This window comes from Mauremys reevesii, linkage group 8 (assembly GCF_016161935.1).
Source record: "Mauremys reevesii isolate NIE-2019 linkage group 8, ASM1616193v1, whole genome shotgun sequence".
In the NCBI taxonomy this organism is placed as follows: domain Eukaryota; kingdom Metazoa; phylum Chordata; order Testudines; family Geoemydidae; genus Mauremys; species Mauremys reevesii.
This window is the reverse complement of record NC_052630.1, coordinates 35,056,687-35,084,333: the sequence shown is the minus strand read 5'-3', so window position 1 is coordinate 35,084,333 and position 27,647 is coordinate 35,056,687. Positions and strand designations below refer to the sequence as shown.

The window sequence follows — 27,647 nt, the reverse complement described above, 5'->3', positions numbered from 1 at the left end:
CATCTGGGTTTTCCAGGATGTGACCTCTTTTCTGATCCTCCATCCGGGTGGATTTTTCAAATAAGAGGAAATGTCCAGGATTTCTGTGGAGCAGACGTTGCAGCTCAGAAAGAGCCATGTCCGCGCCCTGATGGGTCCCTGTGCGGCAGCCACAGCTTCTGGATCCTGCCTACCGCAGCCTGGCCTGCCAGATAAGTGAAGCCGCCCAGCAACTCTTGGCCAGGCCACTTGCCCCACTGCGGGGCCTCAGAGTCCAGCCAGGATGGATGACAGGTCTACAGGGTGACAGGTCTACAGGGTCCCTGGGTGGTGGGCAGGCCTGGGTCCCTCCGACTTGCCACTGGGGGAGTGACTGGACAATTGGACTGCAGTACTAAATCCCAGAAATGGGGAGCATAGATGGTGACATGGCTGAGGGCTGTGTCATGAAGAGGGCGCCGCGGTCCCAGGAGTGATGCGGGTCAGAGAGCAGACATGATGGCAGGTGAGGCAGCATCGAGAAGGATGTACTGACCTGCGGAACAAATCTCCAAGATGGCCAGCTGGAGGTGCCAGCATGGTGAGTGGAGCCCCATCACACACTCACTCTGTGTAACCATGAATATGCACAGTCTGAGAGAGAAGGGGAAAAAAACCCTGTTAAAAGAGACAAAGGTTCGAAATGATGACTATCCAGAAAAAGGGCCAACATCAAATAAGGCGCTGTCCATGGAACACTGGATCCCCTCTAGGACAGACAGCATTCTGGGAAACTGTTCAGAGGTAATAAGTAACTTGTATTAGAAAAGGGAATTTAGCTACTACAGACGTGTAGAGCCTGAAATTGTGTCTTTACATTTAGTTCCTTGTCTGAGTTGTTTTCCTCGCTATTTCGTCTCCAAATCTGTGATTTTTCTATTACAAAAGCTTTGATTATTTTTACCCCAAGCAGGAGTTGTGTGGAGTGTGAGGCCCAAAGGGAACTGATAACTGGGGGCGGGTTTTGCTTCTCTAGGGGAGACAAGCCAGAGGGGAAAATCCAACTGTCTGGTAGTTAAGAACTTGGAGAGATGAATTTGGGAGCAGAAGGGCCATTGGGGTCACTTTGCTGGGAGTTATTCGGCTGGTGGAAGCCAGGTTGAGACCTTTACACTCATAGGCTGGAAACTGGTGTCAGAGCTCTGAGCCATGGCAGTCTAGCATTAAGGCCCCCAAAGTTACAACGCAGGTGGTGAAAGAACCCCTTATGGGTCTCGATGATCCCCAAAGCCTCATCTCATGCAATTCCCAGCCTTCTGTCTAGAGTTTGGGGGCCCCCACAAGCTTGGGTGAGCCTCAGGTAAACATCTGAACCAAACTTGTGGACCTTCACCCATCGCTAATGGCAATATCCCATTCCAGGGGTTTTCATAGTATGGACCATGCTTTGGGCAACTCCCCTCCCATTTGCCATCATGCAGCATCCCTGTGATGCCTGTGGCAGCTGTGCACCTGGAAAGTCCAACACAGGTGTTTGTAGCTGTCTTTAAAGCCTTTCAGACAAGTTAATCACACTCACTCCTTCCACTTTCCATCTTCCCCTCCATCACTTCGCTCCCCTGTACATGCTGGCCAGCCAGGTGGTTCTCTTCCTCACGACACCCCTCACCCCCAGCCATTCCTCTCCTGCTGGCAGCTGAAGTACCCTGGGTGACAGTTTCCTGAGGACTGCTCCTGTTTTCCCTCCTCTTTTGGAGCAGTTGCCCCTGGGAGAGGCAGCTGGGCTGGTTCTTCCTTGTTTCCAGCCTCCTCTGAATGCCTCCTGGCTTCCTAGCACTGAAAGAACTTTCAGGAACAGCTGGAAACCAGAGAGTCACCAGTCCCACATGAGCAGCGAGCGCTCTACAGACCAGTGGCAAGATCTCTGCACCAAGCCACTAGAGTTTGTCAGATCAGTCTGAGAACCACTGCCCCATTATAACAAACTGCCTTGAGAGGACATACAGTGTGGCTTTCTACAAGATATAATCTAAATTATTCCACTGCGTCTCATGCTTTGCTAAATCTGGTGCTCAATCTTCATGCTGGTATTGGTGCGAGAGTGTGCATTGTGTGATGGTTTCACTGCATTTTCACACAACCTTAGGTGTGCAACAGAGATACCATTTCACCCCAGAACTATTCTGTCGAGCTATCAGCTGAATATTACGACTTGTCACTCCACACATTGGAATCAGACCTCATTTTAATGGGGACTGCAAGTGTGCCCAGCCCCAATGACAAAGCGCCAGGTAAGACAGTTCTTAGGCCTGGCTGGATACTACCGGTGCTTGGTGCCCCAATTCACATCAATCGCGGCCCCCATCATGGCCCTCCTCACCAAGGACAGCCCCTGCTGGGTACACTGATCGACAGAGTGTGAAGACGCCTTCCAGACTCTTAAGGGAAGTCTGTCGGGAACTCGTCTTATTCAGCCCAGACTTCATCCGGGAGTTTTTAGTGCAAATGGACGCCTCAGAGGTGGGGCTCGGGGCTGTCCTTTCCCAGGAGGTGGATGGAGAAGAACATCCCATCCTCTACCTTAGCCACAAGCTTTTTCCCCGTGAGTATAAATACTTGGTCATCGAGAAGGAGGCCTTCGCCATCAAGTGGGCAATCGACACACTCAGATACTATCTTCTGGGGGCCCCCTTCATCCTGATCACTGACCACGCCCCCCTGAAGTGGCTGAACACCATGAGGAACTCTAATGCTGGTACCTTACCCTTCAGCAATACGCCTTTACCATCAGGCACTGGGCAGGTAAGGAGAACGCCAACGCTGATTTCTTCTCCCGCTTAGGGGGGAATCAGAAGACCAGCCCCAAAGATCAGGAGCTGGACTTGGGCCGGGGGGTGGAGGGAATAGTGGGGTGGATTGGCCACCCACAGACATGGAGAGGGAGGAGCCCCTCATTGAACCCTGGTGGGCGGAGCCACGCCACGCTCAACCCTCCCCCCGGAAGTCAGTGGGCGGGACCGGAAGTACAAAAGGCCGGCCGGAGAACTCAGTGGGAGGCAGCCACCGGAGGAGCCAGATGCCTTCTGTGAGCTCCTGAGCTGGGAGGCTGCTGCAGACCCCGAGGGAGCCGAGGACTGGCCAGGACAGCCAGGGCCATTTACAGACCCAAGCACAGAAGAGCTGCAAGTGCCTTCTTCCCCGACAACCAGGATGACCCTCTACAGAGCCAGGTATGCCCTGAGGGGGAGTTGGGAACTGGCCCAGGGGTAGCTGACCCCGTCTGGGTGCAACAGTGACAGCAAGTGAGTCAGTGTGTTGCGGTCAGGGTCCCCGCTGACCCATTGGCAGACTGCTCTAGCACTGCTAGGGCCCTGGCCGGGATGCAGGGGAGTGGGTGGGTCTGCGTCCCCCCTGCCACCGCAATCGTGGGTGGCAGTCTCCCCCTCTCTTAGGCAAGAAGCCTGCACTGGTTGGCCCTCCGCCAGAGCTAGGAGGCCTGACTGTGTGCTGCTCAGCCTGAGTGCAGGCCTGACCCCGAGACTCTTTGCTGCCCCACTCCGACTAGAGGCTGGGGCTCCATAACTGTGTTTGTTGCTCAGCCCTGATCACAGGCCCAAGCTCACGTCTCCTGTCACCCTGCTGATTCCCCGTGTCAGGCAACCCCTGGAGACGTAGTGAGGCAGATTGGCCGCCCACAGATCCGGAGGGGGAGGAACCACTCCCCCCAATGGACTACAATTACCTGTATGGCTCTGAGTCAGAAACCTTGGCCCTTCTCCAGGCAGACTTGGAGCAGCTAGAGGCATTCCACACGCACTGTCAGCATCAAATCCTGAGAGTAAAGTAGTTTGATTTTGTGCAAAACGCCACAATCTCACAGAGATCTGGCCTCCTTTCAGTTGCTTGTCATATCCGAAAGCAGCATTGCAGGCTCTTTGGCCATGTTACCAGGATGGACAAAAACACCCCAGCACACTGTGCTCGCAAAGGGGTGCACTACTTGGTGCTGCCTGTGGGGCTGCCCCAGAGATTCATGGTTTCATAGGATTGAGCCAGATTTGGGAACTTCGGTACCTGCCACCTTCATCCATGGTCACACTACTGGCACAACAGTTCTTTGTGGACTGTGCTTGTATCACAGGCCGGCGGTTCTCGAACTGTGGGTCGAGACTCCAAAGTGGGTCATGACCTCATTTTAATGGGGTCGCCAGGGCTGGCATGAGACTTACTGGGGCCCAAGGCCGAAGCCTGAGCCCTACTCCCTGGGGCTGAAGGCTTCAGCCTTGGGTGGCACAGCTCAGGTTACAGGCCCTCCACCTGGGGCTGAAGCCTTTGGGCTTTGGCTTTGGCCTCCCAGTCTGGAGCAGTGGGGCTTGGGCTTTGGCCTCCCATCCCGAGGCAACGGGGCTCAGGCTTCCGTCCCCCTTCTGGGGTTATGTAGTAATTTTTGTTTTCAGAAGGGGGTTGCGGTGCAATGAAGTTTGAGAACCCCTATATACAGGGCCGGCTCTACAGTTTTCGCTGCCCCGGACAGCTAAACATAGAAGCTGCTGCCGAATTGCCGCCGCCGCAGAAACACGCCTGCCGCCCTCCGTGGCGGCAATTTGGCGGGCTGCTTGGGAGCAAAACAACAGGGACTGCCGCCCCTTGCAGAATGCCGCCCCAAGCACCAGCTTGGAATGCTGGTGCCTGGAGCTGGCCCTGCCTATATAGGTTGTATGCTGCTTTAGCTCACATCTGGGCTCAGGGTTATGGGTTCTCTCCCTGCGGCTGTGAAGTTCTGGGTGGGCATGGTAGGCAGCAGAGTGACAGCCTTGTAGTTCTTATTGGTGGGCATGGAGTTGTTGTGGTAGCTAATGCATCTGTGCTCATTGTTCAGTGCAGGAAAGGGATAGGGGCTTGGGATTTGCTGGACATACTGTGCATAAAAAGATATTAGTGTGGAAGGGGGGTTTCAATCCTACCCATCCCAGAGCCCTTTCTGTTGGGGTTCCAGTGGGGAGGAGTGGGGGGACAGTGGAGAGAGGTTGTTTGAGGATAACTGGGTTTGGCTTTAGTGAGTGGCCTTGGCTGCTTGCCATGTGACCGCCAGGTCTGGGAAGTCAAACCCCCAGCTGTCAGCCTGCTGGCAGCAATTAAATGAAATATTGATTGAGGAATTGTTGTCTGCAGGTTTTAAAGATAAGATCGATGGGGACCAGAAGCTTTCGGCTCCGTTTACTAATTATCCCAGAACTTGGGGAGGGAATAATTCTTGAGTCATAAATAGGTGGCGAGAGTTCCGGGGTCGCTGGCTGCTTCTTGTGTCCTCCCCACTATGATTATCCTCCTGCAGCCCCGTTGGCCCATCTGCCTTGCTGTGCTGCGGGTGGGCCCTGGCATCATCCCCATGCCAGGCACGTTCCAGCCCTTTAAATCACCAGGGCTAATGATTGCTGAGCGGCGCTGGCTGAGGCGGCTGTTTGGTGCCAGGCTGTCTGGAGGCTGGGGCTCAGAAATACACTCTGCTGCTCCCGCTCCAGAAGGGGATGCAAGTGTCTCTGGGAAGTGGGGCGGGAGGGGGGGAGAGAAGATTTTTGGTTTTTAACAGCAAATCATCTCCCAATTGGGTCCCTTTTCCAGGCCCTTGCATTACTTACAGCTTCCCGTAAGCCTGGGCATGTTTCTTGTCTCCAGCTGATCTCAAATAGCCTAATGTGCCAAAGCTCCGTTATTTTATTAGCTTAAATTTCCTTTGATGTCTTTCTGTTGGGCTGAATCAGGGAAGGAAGGTGGCAAGGTTGTCAGTCCTGTGCGAGACTTTTCTGCTCGCCATCACTGAGACTGATGGTAAATGGTCCAAATGAACACACATGCCTCTGTGCATCACCAGTGGGGCAGGACAGAATTCTCCTCTCACCTTTGCAAGATCTTCCACTGGGGGACATCAGTGTCTTTCGTGGAGTGATGCCGAGGAGCTGGCTCTGTGTCTCTTATCCCACGAGATAGGTAGAGATTCTACCTTTAAGAACAAGTGCAAAGTGTGCAACGGGGATCCATGGAGCAGCTGAGAGCGGGGAGTGCAGGTGGGGGGAGAGATTCCTGCCTTTGGTCTGTAGGGTCTCTGTCCACAAGGGACCAAATCATGAGTGGAGGTTTTTCCAACAGATCCACTTGAGGAATAACATTGAGGGGTGGTTCTCTGGCCTGTGTTTATACAGAATGTCGGACCACATAACCATAATGGTTCCTTCTGGTCTTGGGATCGCTGAATCTATGACCAAACACCAAGGATGTTGCACTTTGCACACAGGCAGACTATCACTATGTGGATTAAAAGGCAAGCAGCACAATGCCAGTACTAATGACAGAGTGAAACCTGCCCTGCTCATTTCCATCACCTAATGCAATGGCCGGAAGTATCTTTACCTCGGCATGAGCTGCTCTCTCCTGTGTGTTAAACCACACGGAATTATGGGGCCATCTACGTAATGCTTTAATGGCTGCGATGTGACCCATCCAGCTATAAAACTCATTGAGATCAACCTGCTAATGCAGACAAAAATGAGACGCACTTCAGCTGGCCAGAAACACCAGCCGCCAGGAGGCAGAGCCACCCTGCTGTGGGATGGAAAAGGATGAGACAGAAGGAAAAGAGATCAAAGGCCTCTGACCGCTGGAGGGCTGTTTTCTAAGCTCCTCGCACCTTTCCACCAGTGTGACTCCACTGACATCAGTGGGGTTACTCCTGAGTCACACCAGCATCAAGGAGATCAGAATCAGTCCCAGTGCATTTGACATTTATGGCCCAGATCTCTGAGCCTTTTTTCATACTCCAGCTACATACCATTCATCGCTCTGATCACCTCGCCTGCGTGCCATACCCCTTCCCACCCAGCATCTGTTGTTGTCTGGACCATAAGTTCTCCAGGGCAGGACTATGTCTCCATAAATATCTGGACTGAGCTCAGCTGGGAGCTACTGTAATATAATTTGTTGTATTGTGTTATATAGACACTTTGGCAGTGTCCATCAGCATACCACTGGACATCCCTTATTTGGGGGAGAGGTGGGCCTATTCCAGTAAAGGTTGCAGGTTCAGGACACAAAATGGCATATCTCTTTCTGATGTAAGTTTCCGGTTGTTGGTATAATGTCCTAATCCTGGGTTTGCATATAGCAAGATTTGATACAATGAACCCGTCAGGATCAAATGCTGGTTATCCATACGAAGGGCATTGATATGTTTGTTTGCATAGAAGTACCCAGAATGCTTTTCCTGGCCATAGGTATTGCATTCCACAGAGATGCTGATCACAGAGCTAGGGAGAGAAGCTTAGAGAGGTTCATAGCTGCACCTAGTCAGTTTGGATGGAGAGAAGGTGGAATGACCATGATGAAAGGACCCCCGGTCCATACCCGCTCAGAACACGCAGACCACTTGTAATCACCCTATCCATTTGTAAGCGGGTGCAGTACTCCCATCATAACACAGGGTTGGAGCATTAACCAGCAGCAGGGTGCAGAGGGTACCTAGTTTCCAATGCAGGGGAAAGAAGAGGCACTCACTGCCAGAAGGATGGTGCAGTGGGGTTTGTAGAGCTCCCTCGGTGAGGTCAGGGAGCAGTGGATGTGGAGGACTTATGAGGATAGTATATCTTTCCAAGCCTTGTGGCTGTGGGGGAGAAATAAGCTGGCCCTGCTCCATGCTGGAGGCTGAGTTGGCTGGGGAAATCTGTAGCTCTGGTGGACCTACAGGGAGCCTGGGAGCAAATGCAGGCATTTCCATGCCTAATGTGGCAGGCTCAGGATCCTCAGGGGTGGCTGGGGGCAGACTCCTGCCCAATCTGGAGGCAACCCCTGGCACAGTGGCTGAGGGAGAACCCAAGGAGCGGTCCACCTTCCAGGCCTGATCCCTGTGGGGTATTGCCTCAGGTGGGGGTGACAGGGTCATGCACTATCCAGGGAGACCTCAATAAAAGCACTCTCCTGGTATGGGTTTAACCCATGGTCTCCTGTGCCTAGTCACTCTCCTTCCCTGTCAGCAGGCTCTGTTTTCATGGTGATGGGGGTATGTACCTGCAGAGCTCTCCACGAATGGGAGTGGCATTTGTAAAGTAAATGCCAAGCCACTAAGAGGAGTGACTGTATTGGGTATTCCTGGAGGCCTTGGTTAAAAATATAACAGGAAGATGTAGATGTTAAATTGGCCACCAGAGGGTGCTCATGTTGCCTTACAAATGAGATAAAAGCAGATTGCAAGGGGTAAGGGAAAAATCATTTGCAATGTGATATAAAGGCTAGAGATCAAAGTGGATTCCCTGGAGTCCACCAGAGTCTCTGTGCACACCGAATCACACACAGTCTGGGCTTGGGGGCTGATTTTCCTATTGATAAGTATAAAGAGCTGTTAATATAGCAGCACTGTCAGGGTTAAAGGGCCTGAAATATCACCTATTCCATTATTTTTCTTTTCACTTGACCTCAAGCTTTGCTGAAATTGGCCATTCCCCAGACTAAGGGCTGCACCATGGTTACAAACCCAGCTTCTCTGCTGCCTTACCTATAAACAACCAAGACTAACAAGGGGAACAAATATTTTAATAATGTGCTTTTCGATCTAGCAGAGAAAGGTCTAACATGATCCAATGGCTGGAAGTTGAAGCTAGACAAATTCAGAGTGGAAGTGAAGTGTACATTTTTAACAGTGAGAGTAATTAACCATTGAAAAAATTTACCAAGGGTCATGGTAGATTCTGACCATTTTTATATCAAGATTGGATGTTTTTCTAGAAGATCCACTCTGGGAATTATTGTGGGGCTGGTCTCTGGACTGTGTCATACTGTGGGTCAGACTAGCTGATCATAATGGTCCCTTCCGGCCTTGGAATCTATGAATCTCTACAAGCACTATCACCAATGTTAAGTCCCCTTATCCAGCAAATGACAGAACCTTAATGAAAAGGGAAGAATCTTGCCCAGATGCTCAATGAGCCAGCTGCAGGACCTCACTCAGCCCCAGGAATAAATCTGAGAGGGAAGCAAAGATCACTCCATCCCATTGCAGTCTATCCATTAGCAAACTTGACAGGGGAAGCCAAGGTATTTTCCAGACTATACCAAGCATGAATGTTATTGCCCAGGCCTGATCACTCTAACATCCTGTACAGCAAAGCTTTATTTTGAGTGGTTCCTTGGTTATGGAGGAATGTATATGAAACCCACTGGTCAGTGTGTGCTGTTTCCATCTGTGCCTGATCCACAGAGGACGTCACTCTGCTACAGCCCCTTTGCTTACAAAGTCTGGCTCTTTAGCTTGTGCTTTCAGTTCTGGACGTCCCTGGTTCAAGTCCCAGTGACTTATCCAATGTGGCAGCTGTGACAAACACAAAACTATCTTCTTCCTTTCCAGCTAACTTGTGTGACGGCAGCAGCCCAATGACTGAAGTGTGAGCTTCATGACAGTGCCCCAGCACAAGGAGATGAGCCTTGAACGCATGGGCCTCGCGCATAATATTTTACAGGGAATTTTTCCTCTGTAAATTTCACTTTCTGTTGTGCTCATGAAACCATGTTGGTGCCATCTGGTGGCTAGTTGAACACCTGCAAATTGCCGTAGGTCTAGAATAACTAGGCTGGAGCCATGAGTGATCTAGTGGGAAGAGCACAAGAACGGGAGTCAGGAATTGTGGGTCCTGTTGCTGGCTAACGGTGTAATTTGGAGCAATTCAGTTCACCTCTCTGTGTCCCAATTCCTGTCAGTTAATGGGGAAGTGAATATATCCACGGATTTCTCTTTGCTTTTCTCATTCTGCCCCAGCCCTGCCACAGACCCACTCCCAAATGTATGATAACATGTCCAAAGAATTCTGCTTGTGTATAAGTCACATCCTTCAGCTTGTCACCAGAAACCTTCTCCACTGACAGATATTTGCATTGGACCCCTGGTAGGTCAGCCTCTGTGCACCTGTGTATACATGCACTGTACATAACACACCCTCCTTGGCTTGCAATGAACACAGTGTCACTATTTGTATTTCAGACACTCCTACCAGCCCACTGTGCAAACTCACAGCGAGAGACCGGCCCTGCCAAGGAGCTTACACTGTACCTAGAGGAGACCGAGACTTGGCCAAGGTCACAAGTAGAGTAAGGAGTAGATCCCTGATCTCCAGCGAGTGCCCTACCCACTGGCCATACTGTCTCACTGCTGGTCTAGCTCCTCTTTGCTGGGAAAAGAGCTCAGGCCACATCTGCAGCTCTTTTTTGACATGTCATTCGCACTGCAGGTGCTATCAGCCGAACCCCAGCCCTGAGGAGGAGGGGGCTGCAGGGGATCCTGCCATGGGAGGCATGGTCCCTTCCTGTGCTCCTATGCTGCCCCTCCCCTTCGGGCGGCTCCCTGTGCTTCCCAGCTCTGTGAGCTGCTGCAGAGGGTGTGTCATGCAGATTAGTCTGCCTGCACTTTGGCCTCTTTCCGAGCCATCAGCACTCTCATGGGCAAGTGGGGAGCTCAGCTGCAATGATCTCTGGCCCCGTGCGTGTCACCTAAGAAGGTGGAAGGCTCCCCCCAGCTAGGCTCTTGTCTTGTGCAATGGCCTGCACCAATCTAGCCCATACAGCATATGCAGGGCCGGCGCTTCCATTAGGCGACCCTAGGTGGTCGCCTAGGGTGCCTGGATTCGGGGGGCAGCATTTTGTGCACTCCCCACAGGATGCGTGGGAGCTTCTGGCTCCGCTCCCATCGTGCTGCCGAAGAAGGACCTTCTGCCGACGTGTCGCGGAAAACAGCGGCAGGCAATTGAGCAGCTCAATGACTGCCGCTGTTGCCTGCGGCATTTCGGCGGAGGGTCCTTCTTCGGCGGCGCGATGGGAGCGGAACTGGAAGCTCTTGCGCGCCCCGTGGGGAGCGCACAAAATGCCACCCCCAGAATTCTGCCTAGGGCGCCAGAAATTCTTGTGCCACTCCTGAGCATATGCAGAACAGCCCTCTTCGGCCATCCAATCTAACCCCTGCATTGCTCTTTACAGGGCACCTTCTGCCCTTCAATACATCTGTGTAACCCCATTGGCTTCACTGGGCTCATGCGCACCTGGCTGTCGGTAGCTATCGGCTACGTCCTGCCCCCTGACACCATCTCGCAGGGTGCTCAGCCATGCTCCTCAGGAAGCCAGTGGACCTCACTGTTCGGAACATCCCCCATTGCCTAAACTTCCCCTTCCCTAGATTCAGCTCACTTCTCCTGCTAGGGCGACCAGACAGCAAGTGTGAAAAATTGGGACAGGGGGTTGGGGGTAATAGGCGCCTGTAGAAGAAAAAGCCCCAAATATTGGGACTGTCCCTTTAAAAGAGGAACATCTGGTCACCCTATGTCCTGCCATCTTGTGAGACCACAAATAATTCACTCCATTTATGTTATTACCTGGGAGGTATTTCTAGCTCGTGATTATGTCCCCCTGCGTATTCTCTCTTCTGGACTATATACATTGCGTTCTCAGTCCCTCTTCGTAGGCTGCATTTGCTGACTGCTATGTCATTTCTGCTGGCCTTTCGCCTTTTGTTTAGTGTGTCTGCATTCTTCTTAAATGGCAGGGACAGGAACTCTGCTCCGTATCCCACCTGTGCTTCCACCAGGACTATCGGCAGAGGTAGAATCCTGTGGGGGGAACCTTTTACATAGAGCTCTGTCCGGGAAAGCCTGAATTATGTGAAAGTGCTCACTGCTCCCATGTACATCAATGAGACTGCTTGGGTGAGTGCCCAGAGCTCCTGTGAGGAAGGGTGTGTAGGCACAGTGTCACAGTTTGCAAGGTGTTTTAGCCACATTCAGGTTCTAAGGTGCATCATGACAGAGATCTGTCTCGAGGAGAGAACATAACCCAGTTTATGTAATTTCTAATGGGGATGGGGGGCTAGAAGTTGTGCGTATCTCCCTCCACATTGAGGAAGGGGGCGAATTTCAAAAAAACGTTGGGTTTGTACCTTTAAAGGGAGCGGGCACCAGGGTGTTGGGGCAATCCCGTAAGGCTGAATCTATCCAGAGTGGATCTCTGTCTCTCTGTGCAGCTGGGTGTGGCCCTGTCTGTGCGCTTGCCTGGAAGAGGCTTGTGAGCCTAACCCAGCAAGGCCAGGTAAAGGGACCCAGGCTGGCAGAATACACTGACTCAGTGGCATCCCAGTACATCAGGTGACACCCCAAAGGGCCCAAACCCATCACATACAGGGTTTACTGTTTGGTTCAATGGCTCTCAGCCCCCATCTCCAGCAAAAGGGAAAGGGAACCAGGGATATTGTTAAAAGGAAAGCCTTTAATTAAGCCTTTATTTTGCAAATGCTTGAGCTGATCACATCCAGCAGATCGAGGGATGTGATTATTCCCCTCTATTCAGCACTGGTGAGGCCTCATTTGGAGTACTGTGTCCAGTTTTGGGCCCCACACTACAAGAAGGATGTGGATAAATTGGAGAGAGTCCAGCGGAGGGCAACAAAAATGATTAGGGGGCTGGAGCACATGACTTATGAGGAGAGGCTGAGGGAACTGGGATTGTTTAGCCTGCAGAAGAGAAGAATGAGGGGGGATTTGATAGCTGCTTTCAACTACCTGAAAGGGGGTCCAAAGAGGATGGATCTAGACTGTTCTCAGTGGTAGAAGATGACAGAACAAGGAGAAATGGTCTCAAGTTGCAGAGGGGGAGGTTTAGGTTGGACATTAGGAAAAACTTTTTCACTAGTAGGGTGGTAAAGAACTGGAATGGGTTACCTAGGGAGGTGGTGGAATCTCCTTCCTTAGAGGTTTTTAAGGTCAGGCTTGACAAAGCCCTGGCTGGGATGATTTAGTTGGGTTTGGTCCTGCTTTGAGCAGGGGGTTGGACTAGATGACCTCCTGAGGTCCCTTCCAACCCTGAGATTCTATGATTCTATGTTTTTCCTTCTTTTTATCTTTACTAACGGTTGAAAGGATTTCAGTGGTGTGTTTGCCATGGTGCTAAGCAAGCTGAGGGCTCTGCAAACCAAACTCCAAACCTTATGCTGGATGATAACTTTAGCCCATATAGTCCTCCTAAATCAGTGGTCCCCAAACTGTGGGGTGCGCCACCCCTCTAGGAACGTTCGGGAGGGTGCGGCAGGGCACAGGCCAGCCCCCACGGAAGGTGGGGAGGGAGCACCACCCAGCCCTACTCTGCCTCCAGCTCCACTATGGCCCTGCCCCAGCTCTGCCCCTGGCCACATCTGCAGCTCTGGCCCCAGCTCCACTCCGGGCCCCGACTCTTGACTGTGGCTCCGCTCCTGGCCCCAGCCACAGCTCTGCTCCCGGCTCTGCCCCAGCCCAGCTCTGCTCTCATTCGCTCTGCACCCGCAGACCTGCTCTGCCTCTAGCCCCAACTGCTCTCCCATCCCCAGTTCTGCCCCCAGCTCCACCTTCAGCCCAAGCTTGGTGGCTGAGCCAACTGTGCAGTAATGGAGAGGGGCACGGACAGATTCTATTACTGGGGGGCGGGCGTGACAGGAAAAGTTTGTGCACCACTGTCCTAAATTGATACAGCTCCCCTGACTACGAAATGTCATTCTGGTGACATCTTTCTACTCTGACGCTGTCCAACAGCTGGCTTGCCAAAGCCAATACAGCTTGTATGAACACTATGTGCTGCACTATCTGGTATCTGATAGTGGAGAGTGCAGATTATTCACAGGAAGGTATAAAATCCCCCATGATGGAGAATATACAGTTGTATGCTTATATAGGTAGTTCATTCCTAACGCCAGGCATTTAGTGGTTTACTTATGCCCCGAAGCATGTGGGTTTGTATCTTTTAAACATGTTTGGTAAGAATAATGTAATTGTGGACATTCTTGTTATCTATGTAAATGCCCTTTTTGTGGCTCATAAGTTTTTGCCATCAATGATCTCTTATGGGGGTGAGTTCCACAGGTAAATTGGGTAGTGAGTAAACAAAACAATTTCCTTTGTTCAGTTCTAAATATGTGCCCCTTAGTTCTCACACTCATCTTTTCCCTATCTTCCCCATTCTTTTCTCCTCTGATCTTTCCTCCCTGCCTTTCTCGGAGACAGCCATCAAAAATGGATCAACCCTTGTTTTTTAATAATATTTAAAATTCAAGGGAATTTTAACCAATAGGGTTGCAGGAAGCAAATGAATTTGGGAGGGGAAAATGAGGATGATAGAGAAGTGGGGAGGATACAGGAAGGGAAAGCGGGGAAAAGGACGTTGCTGCTGAAAAGATGACTCAGCACTAATGTCACAATTCCATCAGTGAGGAATGGATGGGGGAAGGAGGAGGATTGGCTGGTTTCTCTCTGATGTAACCGTCGTAATGCATCATGAGGAGTTGTTCCTTAAGCAACCGCGGAGGGAGAGGAAAGCAGAGAGGAAGGAGAGCAAAGGCAGAAGAGAAAAGGGGAGAACCAAATGGATAGGGGCAAGAGGAGACATGGAGAATAGCCTCACCAGTGGTAGGGGCAGAACCTCATTAACACAGGTAGAAGCCTGGGAAGTGCCAGGCTGCCTGGGGCCAACATTGTAAGGAGTGAGTCAGAATGGGGAGGAGAATATAAAGTTGGGATAGTGGGAGTGCTGGGACCTGAGCTACAGCCCAGGAGCAGGTCTCTGTGGGACTGCTGAGGGGGTGTTGGGCAAACCCTTCCTCTCTGAGATACCTGAGATTGTAAGTCACCAGCCAGGAGATGTCATCCATTGTCATTCCCCAGCGGTGGAAGTCCAGGCTGGTGCCTGATCTCTCCTCTCATGAGGGAGGGTGCTGCGTTGAGCTGAGAGGAGTTTTCCTGCTCCCGTTTTAAGTCGTGCGAGCCTCCTCATGAAAGGCGCCGAGCTCAGGGTGCCCTTAGACACAACTTCAATGCCAGGGCGTCCCAACCTGGAGAATAGGCTTTGAACTAGTGGAAAGGTAGGAAAGACAAAGCTTTTAGGAGATATTTGCTTTGACCCCGAATATGACAAGACCCAAATAGTTGCTGTTGTTCTCTGAAGGTTTGAGCTGGACTGAACTCAACCTCCGCATCCAAATGTCAGGACCCAAACTTTGGGCTTTGGCCCCCAACTCTAGCTGTAATAAATATTCCTTGGGTTGTAGCTTCTGCCTAGCTTGTGGGAGCTCTGGGCCTGAGGCTAGATCCCAGGGTGGGGATGTGTTACACCAGGAAGCTTCAGAAAACAGAATTTACTCACCAGCTCAGTCACGCTTTATACGTAGGGTGCACTAATAGTTTATGAAGGGCTAATAAATGCTTAATAGACAATAAATGGTGAGTCCGTTGCTACAGAGTCTGACAGCAGATCAGAGTGCTTTTAACCATCTGTAATCCCTGCTGATGTGCATGGGATGGCTACCAGCAGGATTGAACCCGGGCCCCCCAGAGCTAAAAGGACCTGCTGTGACAGTGTGAACTGAAGAGCTAGGCTGTAGACAAGAAAGCTGTAACAGTCTCATATCCGCTGTAGAGCTGACCGGCGGGTTATGCTTATAATTCTCTATCACACATACTGCTCATGTGTGAAACATGTTTATAGCCTCAATCAATCATTTATTAACCCGTTAGAAACTGTTTGATAAACATACCCTCGATATTAAAACCGCGAGCAACAGTCATGCACCCATCCCGGCACACACACCAAAGCAGAGTCCCAGGTTTGACTACTGTGCTTCATGGGCCAGATGTCGGAAATTTGCTTCAAGAAATCAAACATATTGATATGCCAATGTTTATAGGAGCCAGAACGCAACAGGTCTCTGCTGCTCACTGATATGCAGAGTTGTCACGAATGCAGATGCTTTACTCGTTGGTGTCTTACACTGAGGTAGAACCATGAATATGAAGCTGAGTGAAAGAGGACGGGATCCTGAAGAAAATTTTGACTTTTTTTGGCACAAATCTGAATATTGAAATATTCTGTCTGAAACCCAGACCAGATTTGGTTGGAAATGCAGTCGCCCACTTTCCCAAACCAGTTTGGCTTTGAAGAATTGGAATTTTCCAAAAAACGAAAAGATTTTTGTCAAAAAACTCCCACCCAGCTGTGACTGGGACGACTCCCAGAACCAGGCGCTAGTCAGCATGAGGGAGGGGATCCAGATTAGGCCCTTAGTATGTGCCACGCAATTTATGCCCTCTAAGGAAAAACTCATCTGGCACCCTGAACTCAGGGATGTTCTCATTTCAATTTCATAAGCAGCTTTCCGAAAAAGTCCCTCCTTCATCTGTGATAAACCCCTTTGATAAACCCTAAGTGCCTGTGCTTCAAGCCGGTGGGGAGGTGACCGAGGAGTCTGTTCAATAGTTCTCAGATTTCACCCAATACCCTGTCTGCTATGTGGAGGGCCCTACCAAATCACGGCTGTGAAAAATGGGTCACGGACCGTGAAATCTGGTCTCCCCTGTGAAATCTGTACTTTTGTGTACTTTTACCCTATACTCAAACTGCGGTCAAGACCCAAAAGGGGGTTGCAAGGCTATTGTAGTGGGGCTGCAGTATTGCCACCTTTATTTCTGCACGTCCTTCAGAGCCAGGCAGCTGGCGAGTGTTAAACTGTTAAACAATAGAATACCAATTGAAATCTATTACATATTTTTGGATGTTTTTCTACATTTTCAAATATATTGATTTCAATTACAACACAGTATAAAAGTAGACAATGCTCACTTTATATCGTTATTTTTATTACAAATATTTGCACTGTAAAAATACCAAAGAAATAGTATTTTTCAGTTCACCTCAATTGTAGTGCAATCTCTTTATCGTGAAAGTGCAATTTACAAATGTAGATTTTTTTCGTTACATAACTGCACTCAAAAACAATACAGTTTAAAACTTTAGAGCCTATAAGTCCACTCAGTCCTACTTCTTGTTCAGCCAATTGCTCAGACAAACAAGTTTGTTTACATTTATGGGAGACAATGCTGCCCACTTCTTGTTTACAATGTCACCTGAAAGTGAGAACAGGTGTTTGCATGGCACAGGATGGAGGCGTCGGAGCACAGACCTGGTAGAGACACTCCCTCACCTACGGGGCTTCTCTGAAAGTCCTGGTGCAAGAAAGGTGAAAGGACTCAGCAGAAAGATGCAGCGTTAGCAGCAAAGCCCTTTTCTCATGGGAGCATGCATGTAATGAAATGGGCTGAGCCCAACTCTATAACGCCTGGGTCCCAACAGTGTTCTTCCTTCTCTGCAACCCTGTGCAAGGGCTGAGGGTCACAGTGGGTGAGGTTAACGCTGTGCTCACCAGAGAGCAGGGATTATCCCATTGCCTTATCCCAATCTAGTGACATGGGGTGGTGGTGGTGGGGTGGGGGTGATGTTGGTGGCTTATGGCCAGTTCCACCGCACAATTTGTTCTTCAGATCCACTCTCTGACTGGGCTGCTTAGCAGTACCCAAGGTGGGGCTGGCTCCACCAGAGGCAGGAAAGTTATCCTTGCTCTTTATTCAAAGCTGTGGTAGAATTTCAACCACAGGAGGCTGGGAGGCTCTAAGATCCTGCCTGACATGCCACCGCCTAAGCTGCTGTCAGATGGGAAAGACTCCCCATCACGTCAGACCTGGCGGCCCGGGGGAGGGGTTCATCCCAGTGTCCTGAGGGGGAGGGCTCTGATTCTCATTCCCAGTTTCCGAGACACGGCGGCTTCTTACAGAAAGGCTATTTCACGCAGCGCCAAATCAGCCACAGTCGTTCCAACCTCCTTGCAGGCCCATGTCCCAGCTGCATTACATGATGCACTCTGTGCTGTGAAGAATGATTTAAGGGCGTCAAAAAGGGGTTTTAGTATTTCCCCACTGGCAGTACAGACTCCTCGTTTCATATTGTCCTTTGTGTTTTCCATTCAGGAAGGGCTGTGTATACAAATAATTAAATGGAAGAAGCGGCGTGATTAGGGCAGATGATTATTGTCAAATTATGATTTATCTTGTCGTGAAATTAGTATTCCCCTCCCCCCCAAGGGCTCAGCCTACCGCAGAGAATGGCCACCGCTTGTTTGATTAATAGCTGTCTTTAGAAGGTCACCTACATCTATTGCAGATTAACTCAGTGGGAAAAGTTCTTCCAGTAATTCAAGCTGTTGTTCTCACAAGCTGTCAGCTGGTAGTGAATAGGATAGTTCCATCCGTTACAGGCCTGCTATTTTTCCCCCCCTGGACACACATGGATGATATATGATGTGCAGAGACATGGATGACTGAGAAAATGCTCCATAGAAAGAAAACAAAAACAATTAAAAAAAGAAAAAAGACAGAAAGAAAGGTCTGGATTGTGGCTTTAAACCAGTGTGTGAGTTAGGGGGCAGTGCTGAGTCCTGGCTGCGCTGGGTGAGAGTTGGGTTGAGTGACTCCCACAGCTCAGGGAAGGCCCAAACTAGAGCAGCCCTGTGATCCACTTTCAATGGCATTTGCTTCCCCCCTGTAGTGAAGTCAGCAATCCATTCCATAATGACTTGGTCTGGGCCAAATTTTAGACAGACTCTTTACAGCGAGGCAGGGTAGGCTGGGAGTCTCTGGCTCAGCCCGCAAAGATCCCTTTGCATTGGTTGCCATCATGTCTTGTCTCTTCTTTGCCCCGTGGGACGCTGCCCTTGCTCTGCTGACTGCTGAGGAGCAGTGACCAAGTCAGGGTCCAACCCCTTCTCCCCAGTCCTTCAGCTCCAGGATCACAAGGACTGGGATAGTGACTAATGTTAAGAGATGTGCAAACCATGTGCAGAGCAATAACAACAACTTTATTAGTCCTGCAAATTTAGAAACAGTGTTATATGCTTATGTACCAGCAGGTGGTGCTCTTTATATTAAGTATCTACATGTGCTCACCTCTATCCAGCTCTTTATATTTCTATATAACTGCACCCTAACAAAGGTTCTAAAACACAATCAACCTCCCCACACACACTCAGTCACGCAATATGTCTCCAAATGGAGTTTCTATACAAAGAAATGTTTTTGCACCTTTGGATTCTGGCCTGGGACTGCCCAGATGAGTAAAGAGTAAAGATTTGAAAACCCCACCCTGACATTACAGTGCTGGATGAATTGTAAACCAGGTTTTTAATTCTGTTCAAGATAAAACAGGGAAAGGTACTTGGGAATCAGAGACGTCTGCATGTTAAACTTGATAACAAAAGGGTGAGGAAAATTCTGTTTCGTGATAAGATAACTGATACATGTGATGGTTTAGCTTCACCTTCCTTTTTTACAAATTAATATTATTTTAACACAGTAATTTAAGTAAATCTTTCCCTCACATCCATCATAAATCTAAACAATGTTATGGACAACAGGTTGATTTGACTGTAACTCGGGTATCTCAAAATGCTAATCAATTTTTTGTCATTTGGTAAAGTCCAGAGATATTACATGTGCTACATAGCTTATTACATATAGTCCTGTTATTCATAGAAGCTTTCTTCAGCATTGTTGATCTAGAGCGGTGGTGTCAGTCGATTGTGTAAGGACCAGCAGGCCTCAAACCTCGGTCCATGGAGGAAGGAGTCAGGGGGGGAGTCATACTCTAATCTTCCACCTGGCAGCTCACAGACTGGTAATTGGCTCCAGGACCCACAGCCTGTGCCTGATGCTAACCCCTGGGGCAAGCTGCCCATGCCCTGGCCCTGACATTAAGGTAGTCTCAGACTTCTTGTTGTCAAATCCATAACAAGGTCTTTGTTGGTACAGTCAGTGGATTTAGCATAGTTTTGATTCATAGATTATAGGGCCAGAAGGAAGCATTAGATCATATCGTCTGACCTCCTGTATAACACAGGCGAGTTACTCCCATATCGAGCCAAGTAACTTGTATTTGATTAAAGCATATCTTCCAGAGAGGCAGCCAGTCTTCTTGTGAAAACATTGGGAGTTGGAGAATGCTTCCCTTGGCAATTTGTCCTCATTGTCAAAAATGTATGCCTTTTTTGAGGGCAAGCTTCTTCTGTGAACTTCTGAGGAGAAATCCTGGCCCCATTGAAGTCCATGGGAGTTTTGCCATTGACGTCAATGGTGTTCTGTTTGATCACATCTGGTGTCTAGAAACTTTCATCAAAGATGTACATTAAGGGGTGAACCTTTAAAGGCACCCAGCATTGGCCCAACTTAGCTCCCAACAGTGCTGCCAGTTCTTGGGATTTCAGCACAATTATCACAATATGTGGTATTTTTCTTCAAGCCTCAGCGACTGGAGTCCTGTGATTATGGGAGAATCTCAGCTTTCATTTGAAAGAAAAAACAAGCTGCTTGTCCTCGTGGTTGCAGACAGAGCTTGAAAATGTGAATCCTAATGGCTCAAGGAACCCAACACTTTAAACTTTTAAAACCTCGTGATTTTTTGGATCTTGACTTACGATTTTGTTTAACTGTGGGTGAGTCAGCTGTCGGGATGTGAAGATACTAAGTGGGAGGGAAAGGAAGGGTGAGAATCCAGCAAAAATAATGTGAGTGATTTAGCAAATCAATGTTATTGCTCTATCTCGTCCCCCTACCTTGGATTTCTACATCAGGCCTCTCAGTGTTGTATCTAAATTCTCATGTGTATAAGGAGAGCCAGAGGCTGGAAGAGGGGATCGATAGTGGAAAGCGAGATGACAAACATGGCTCCTGGAAAGGGATTGACAGGAGAGCTAACAACCCTGGTGCATTGGAAGGGGCTGGCTCCCCGAGCACAGGTGAAAAAGGCACTATCAGTGGGAAGAAAAGGGAGTGTGATTTGGGATCAGGCTGAGAATCTAGCTCTGCTGTTGTCTAAGCCTCTTTGTTATTGTGTGGTTGGCGGGGTCTGGGTACTGTAGTGTTTAGCTCTCCTGCTAAAGCATCTGCTGATGTGTGTGACATCATAGTAATCACTGATGTGATTGACTGGCTGTCTAATGCATTATTACAGCAGTATGGAGTCAGTCTTGCTATATACAGGTTACCTATGATAAACTGGGGAGCTAAAACTACATTGCCTAAGCAGGCTGTGTCCTGAGAGAAGGGAAGGCTTCCTGTGCAGGGGCAGCCCTAATCAGCTCCTGCCACTCCAGCCCCAATCAAGGGAAAGGGGTTACGGCTGAGCCACTAGCTAAGACTGGCCTGGAAACTGGCCACACCTGCCAGCCTCGTTAACAGGGGCTAAATGCTTGGGAGGAAGTGAGTCGAGGGGGCGGATGGAACCCAGGAGGGGAGAGTAGGCTCAGAAGGAGCCAGGAGCCTGCTACCCTGTTGCCACTGAGGCCTGTGCTAGGTCAAACCTGTAATTAATCTGTAAATAGTTGGAGCTTGGTGGTGGGAACCAGACGCAGGAATAAAGAGCACGAGTGTGGCACCAGCCTGGAGTGATCCTGACTCATTGGGGAGCGGGGCCAAGAGGCTGAACCCAGCAGGGTGCGGTGAGACCCCATTACACTCCCCAAAGGATCCTGAAAGAGAGACCACAAACATATCCAGAAAAATCGCTCGGGCTGTCAATGATCCAGAGATCACGTTTCTTGCATTGTTTTTAACCCAAATTCCCTATTAAAGTTACACTCTCCCAAATCTTTTAATTAAAAAAATTGAAATCCAAGCACCAAACAATGGCAAGGCCTCATTCCACACCCTGCACGTGTGACAAAACCCATTGACGAGAGGGGGTTCCCTCCACATGAAAACCAAACCGGAACAATCACGTCTGGGCCACAGCTGGTGAAAATCGGCATAGCACTAGGGAAGGTAATGGAGCTAAGTGTGTGTGTGCGGGGGGTGGGAGATGTACACTACATAATTTACTCAGTAGTGCCAGTCCCAAGAGTTTAAAAACCACGAGTCTGAAGCCAAAAAAAATTGAGATTGACCTAAAATCTTGAGATTTAAAAAAGAGAATAAATCACGTTTTATGGTCTGCTGTCATCTTGCGTAGCCCCCGTATTCCCATCCACCACCCCCGCCAGTATCGTGATCAGAGATTAAAAACCCAAACTAAAATACATACAAAATCTGCACCCGTGCAAACACAGCTCCTGGATCCCACTGTCCCTACCTCCAGCTCCCCTCCCTCCTACTGCCTAGAGACTCCCCTCCCGGCAGGTCCCTGCATGCCCCCACTAGCAGCATCGACAGCCTCCTACTTCCCCTGCCCTCAGGAATAGGCTCCCACATCCCCAGCAGGTGCTGCAGCCCGCCCCCCTTCCTAGCACCCCACCTTCCCTTGCAGGTTCTAGCAACTGCGCCTTTTCTCTAGCCTGCAGGAGAGGAGGCCGCCCTGGGTTTCCACCTCCATCAACTCCTCCCTTCACTGGGGTGCCGGGGAGTCTGGGAGCAGCCTGGCTGCCTTGCACCTGAGCCCCCCCCAAAGCCAGTGGGACATCATAGTATGGCCAGCCCCCACCATTCAGAACTCAGGAGCTGGACCCCCCCAGAGCCATGGGATTGGCCCAAATCCTGGGTTGATTTTTAAAGAGTAGCTCGTGTTATCTGGTCTGACTCCTGGCGTTTGAGCCCCGCCGTGTGCGTGCGCCGGGAGGAATCGGTGTTACTAGGTTCACAGAGCACAGTGATTCTGCCCACGCTGCAGGGGCAGCCCAATGCGGCAGAAATCCAGTCACTGGGGGTCTGCCTGCAATAACATTGCTAGTGTCAGCAACACGGCACGCTGCAAACCAGGGGCAAACTAACAGCAAAATGGATTGCAAAACTATAGTCGTGGGCCAGGCAACAGCCTCCAGAATGAATCTGCAGGGGAACACATGGGTTCCTTCCACACCCACCAAGGGGAAGAGGATGGCTCAGATCCACCATCACAGCCCTGCACAGACACTGGCTGCATTTTTCACATGGGTGTGTGGGGGCGGGGGGCGGGTTAAGCATTGTAGGCCAGGGTCTCTATTACTATTATTCATTTCTTATTTCTTTAACACCAGCCATATGCAGGGCTCTTCAGTCTAACAGACATCAGTCTGGCAACATCCAATGGCTGGAAGTTGATGCTAGGCAAATTCTGACTGGAAACAAGGTGCAGTTTTTTAACTGTGAGAGTAATTAATCATTGGAGCAACTTATTATGGCTGTGGTGAATTCTTTGTCACGGCAACTTTTAAAATCAAGCTAAGATGTTTTTCTAAAAGATCTTCTCTAGTTCAAATAGGAATTAATTCGGGGAAGACCTATAGTTGGTCAGATTCTGCAGGTCAGACTAGATAGATTATCACAGCGGTCCCATCTTGTTTTATAATCTATGGATTCCTGCCTGAGAGACATGCAACATGATGAGTGATCGCGGATTCAGAGTCTGACTTGGAGAACCCCAAACCCTGCCTTCATGTCTCTCTGTAGCCTGTTTTCTGCCCTATACCTGCAGCATCCACAAGGGAGCACCATGTCCCACAGGGGAAAGGGCCATTTTGTGGAATATTCATATGCTCATGAAGCTGCCGACCCATTACAAGGCTGGGTGGCGTTTGAGTTTTATTGTTTTATATTTCTGGCAGATAATATCAATGGCTAGTTTTAAGCATTCTTATCCATTGTTATCGATTTTAAATTGCCTCGGTTGCGGGAATCATGGGGAAGGGGTCAGACAATAATTATCTAATGATAGATGTTCAGCTTCGAAAAGCAAAAGCTTTATAATCATTAACACACACCTTGTCAGCGTCACATCAAAGCATACAACATAACTATCCTTAAATCAAGCCCTGATAGGTTCTCAAGCAGCATTTTCCTTACATTAGCTGTACATTTTTATTCCTATCAATGGAACTATTTTTTCATTGCTTTGTGTGTATGGTGAAATCGATGTTGACTGACCAAAATCGAATATTTCCAAGCCGACTCATTACCCAGCACTGTATTAATGTCCAGTGCGACATCCAGCCAGCAGTGGGCTCCCTGCAGCCCAGGAAAGGGAAGTACTGCCAGAGGATCAGGCTTATGGGGGAGCCAGGAACTGTATGTGAGCAGGGGCAGCTGGCCAGCGGAAGGAGCCTGGGAATTGGCTGCAGAGGGCAGGCTGGGAGAGTTTGGGGATTAGAGAGCTGGGACGAGGCCCTGTTGCTGGTAGGGAGCCTGCGATAGCTGCAGAGGAAAGATACAGGGCTACAGGCAAGAGGCCAGTGCAGAGGCATGGGAAGACATTCTCTTTATTTGTGAAGCACTGGCAATATTTCAGTGCTGGGTGTGATGCAGTCAGACCTGAGAGTTCTAAAAGGGGGGCTGAAACCAGGTCTGTCAGTCTCAGCGTGGTGAAGCCCTTGCTCCCATGATCTGAAAGGGGTTACCTCAGCTTAATTATGGATGTTTGACTCCAAGGGCAGCCTGTGACCTTTAAAACCCTCTTCCAGAGAGAGAGGGAAAAGGAGGGCTGAGAAGCAGGTTGCAGGAGGCTGGGTGCAGCAAAGGGAAAAGGCTTTCCCTAGGTAAGGAGCTGTTGTTCTCAGAGAAATAAACACAAGATTTCCATCTGGGGAGAGGAGCCTTGGTTCCCAGCATAGCTGGGCCAGAGAGGGTGGCTGATGTACCCAGCATAAGACGAGGCAGTACTCCAGTGCAAGATAGCGATGGTATTTTTGTTTTGTTTAACTAAGCCTCTCAGGCCAACCCTGGACCAACATTCGAATTAAACCTCCTGCGCTGGACTGATTAACCCCAGACCCGCCCAGCACCAGAGGGTGAAGCGCTGAGTTTTGATACAACGAAAGAGGCGTTTTGCCGGGCAGGCAAGAGCCGTGCTTTGGGCTAGTACTTCTGTCCTCGAAAAGAGAAGCGAGACCAAGAGGAAGGAGGCACTTCGCATATATTTTAACTTCCTTTTCTTAACGTCATAATTTTTCATGAAGGAGATAACTTGTTCTGGTTGGTGTAAGAGGGTGAGACCCTGACATGGAGAAAGGGAAAATTGAGTAGAAAAAACATCCTGCCATGGATTGCCACTTGGCTGTGGAGGAATCACCCGAGAGAGGGAGTGGAAGCCCTGTTGCTTGGGACATTGCAGCAAAATTGGACGGGGTCACTTGAATTAAACTGGACAAAGAGATCCGTCAGTGTGCCATAGGGAATAATCCTACATTGGCAGCCGATGGGATAAGTAATCTAAGAAGGCTTTCCCATTGCTGGGCTATTATATGGGCCAAACTCTCTGTTGGTGTAACCCCCCATTCCTCCAGCAATGAGACTGTGGATCAGCGTAAGAGTCATTTTTAGACCTTTGCCCACAGAGTGGCTGTGTTTGGTTTGCGACGTGTTTGCAAAAGTTTGCAAACTGAAAATGTCATGCAGCAAACCGGGGAGAGAGCGAGTGACTGGAGAAAGGAGGACAATTAATATGCAGCTGGTGCATGGGCTTGAGTGGAAGACGGCCACCCGGAGCTGGCGCTTAGAAACGCACGATAAAAGCTGAATGCAAAGCTGGCAAATCAAAACAGATGCAATAAGCTGAGGACAGCAAAACAGGCAGCCAGCTCACAAACAAAGACAAGGGAGCCTACAATTGAGGGGGGGCAGGGAGCGGGTATGGGATTGGCACAGAGAAAGGAGGAAGCCAAAGCTAAGTGCTGATGAGCGCTGTCAAGGGAAACAAAGGCATGGTCTTTTGGAAATGTGGGATCAGGAATAACAGCAAGTGTGTTACTGCCACACGTGGGCACCAGCAGAAAGTGCTGCTGGCTCCTCTCACACCCCTTGGAGTAACTGCTGCTCCTCCGGGAGCCCACCTGGACTCAGGCTCTGATACATGCAGACTAAATTCTTTCAGGTTCAGTGCACGATTCCTTCCCCCTCTCCCACCTTCATGTTCTTCCATGCGGCCCCTATGCCAGGCACGTTTCCCCGATCCCAGAGCACCACACCCTCCTCCTCGTCTTGTTCCAGTTCCCCTGTCAAGCCTGACCCATGGCAGGCTGGGGCTGGCAGTGCTGCGGTGTGCCAGTGCCAATGGGGCTGGTAGGATGCTGAGTACTCTATGCACTTGTTAGCAAGCTCTGCGGGCGTGCCAGGCACTCTGTGCATTCCTGAGAACACCAAATGCACTTTGGTTAGAGGGAGGATTTCTTTACATTCTTAATTCTGTTAATCTTTCTTTCCTCCACCCCTCTGCTCATTTCTGTTGCTGTTCTCTGAATTCCTTCTCTTTAGTCCTCATTTAAAAGAAAATAAATTGCTCTGTACTGATTGGAGTAGTGGTCTGGGGGTCCCAGCTTATAGGTTTGATCCCCTGTCTGCCACTGACCTGCTGTGTGGCAATAGGTGAATTGTATCAACTAATAGCGCCTCAGTTTATCCATCTGTAATATTCTGGCCATCCTCACAAGGTTGCTCGCAAAATGGCCTAGGACCCTTGGAGGAAAGGTGCCATAGAAGTCAATCTCATTATAATTAAGAACAAAGGCTGGCTGTGAATGCATTCCCAGTTCAGTGGCATAAGTTGTGTGCCCCCACACACTAGTTAGCATTTGCATGGCCAAATAGTATTTGAGCATGCGAGGCAGAGCATCATAACCTGGATCCACTGGGTATCATCGTGCTGCAACCTTCCACCCAATAGCTTACTGCTATGTGCTAGAATTGGGATTCCTCGAAACCCAGCTCAAAGAGAAAGCTCCATCGTTGGGCCCCGATTGGTGGGTCCTGCTCCCACTACGTAAGTCAGAAGGCAGAACAGGAAGTTGTTTGTAAAACCGGGCTCTTCCTTGCTTTGGACTGCTTATCCAGTTTTACCTGGTCTCCCGATTCCTGGTACCTGACTCTGTGTTCCTGACCTCGGCTCCTGACTTCCTGGTTTTGAACTCCAGCTGGTGTGAAGACCTGCTCCCCATCCCCGCCATATGCTAATCAGTAGGCCCGGCCGCCTACATCCCAGCCCTGACAGGTAGTTGGATGTTTAATTACTAGATTTGTATACCCAGATGCCATACGCATGTGCAAACACAGGTTGATATAGGTACAGAATTAGAGGACATCTGTGAAAAATTGCCCCTGGCTGTCCATGTTAGTGGCATGAGGAGAGGACTCCCTTGTGGGATATTGTAAACTCTCTTCCCATGTGGATACTGATTTATGCGTCTGAGTATTCAGCAGTTCTGAAACCAATAAACAAGGCTGCAACATGCACAGACACTCTGCAAGGGAAGCAATTTGGATTTAAATCTCCGTGCGCCTTCGTGCATCTGTGACATGGAGATAATGATGCTCCCATAGATTGCAGTGGGGTTAACTCATTCAGGTTTGTGCAGCTTTTGGAGATTGTGAGACAGAAATCTCTGCAGAAGTGCCACATTCCTGTAAGGTGACAACTCGCTTATAGTGCAGGTTACCTGCAGATCGCAATGGCTGGCTCCGAACTGATTGACTGCACTGCATCACCTTTCCTGAAGATATCAGCTGTATAAAACTAGAGATGGAGCATATTCGGAGGGCAGAGAGCGGCTCGGCCCCCAAACGTGAATGCCCTATTGAAGCAACATGCCTTGTGACTGTAGAAAACACCTGTGGAAAAGTCAGATGGATGACAGGCAAAGATCAGGTGCAACACACGGGGGATTTCATTTGTCAGTCTTCTTCCAATTCAGGGGAGATGTGTGAGGAGACTGGACTTATAGGCCACTAATGGCTCCTAAGTGATTCTAAGGTCACATCTTCACTAGGAACGCTGCACTGCTGTAGCACTTCAGCGTAGGCTCTCAATACAGTGATGGGAGGGGTTCTCATATTGCTGTGGTGAATGCACCTCCCCGAGAGGTGGTAGCT

General features: G+C 49.6%; 1 long non-coding RNA gene across 1 annotated transcript in view; it reads left to right on the top strand.

Moving 5' to 3' along the window:
* The first annotated feature begins 3,018 nt into the window (after window positions 1-3,018).
* The window catches only part of LOC120370457, a 72,440-nt gene continuing 47,811 nt past the window's right edge, over window positions 3,019-27,647 (top strand). The window contains exon 1 of the long non-coding RNA XR_005583744.1: window positions 3,019-3,188. This is a non-coding gene — a long non-coding RNA (uncharacterized LOC120370457). The remainder of the gene's footprint in view (window positions 3,189-27,647) is intronic.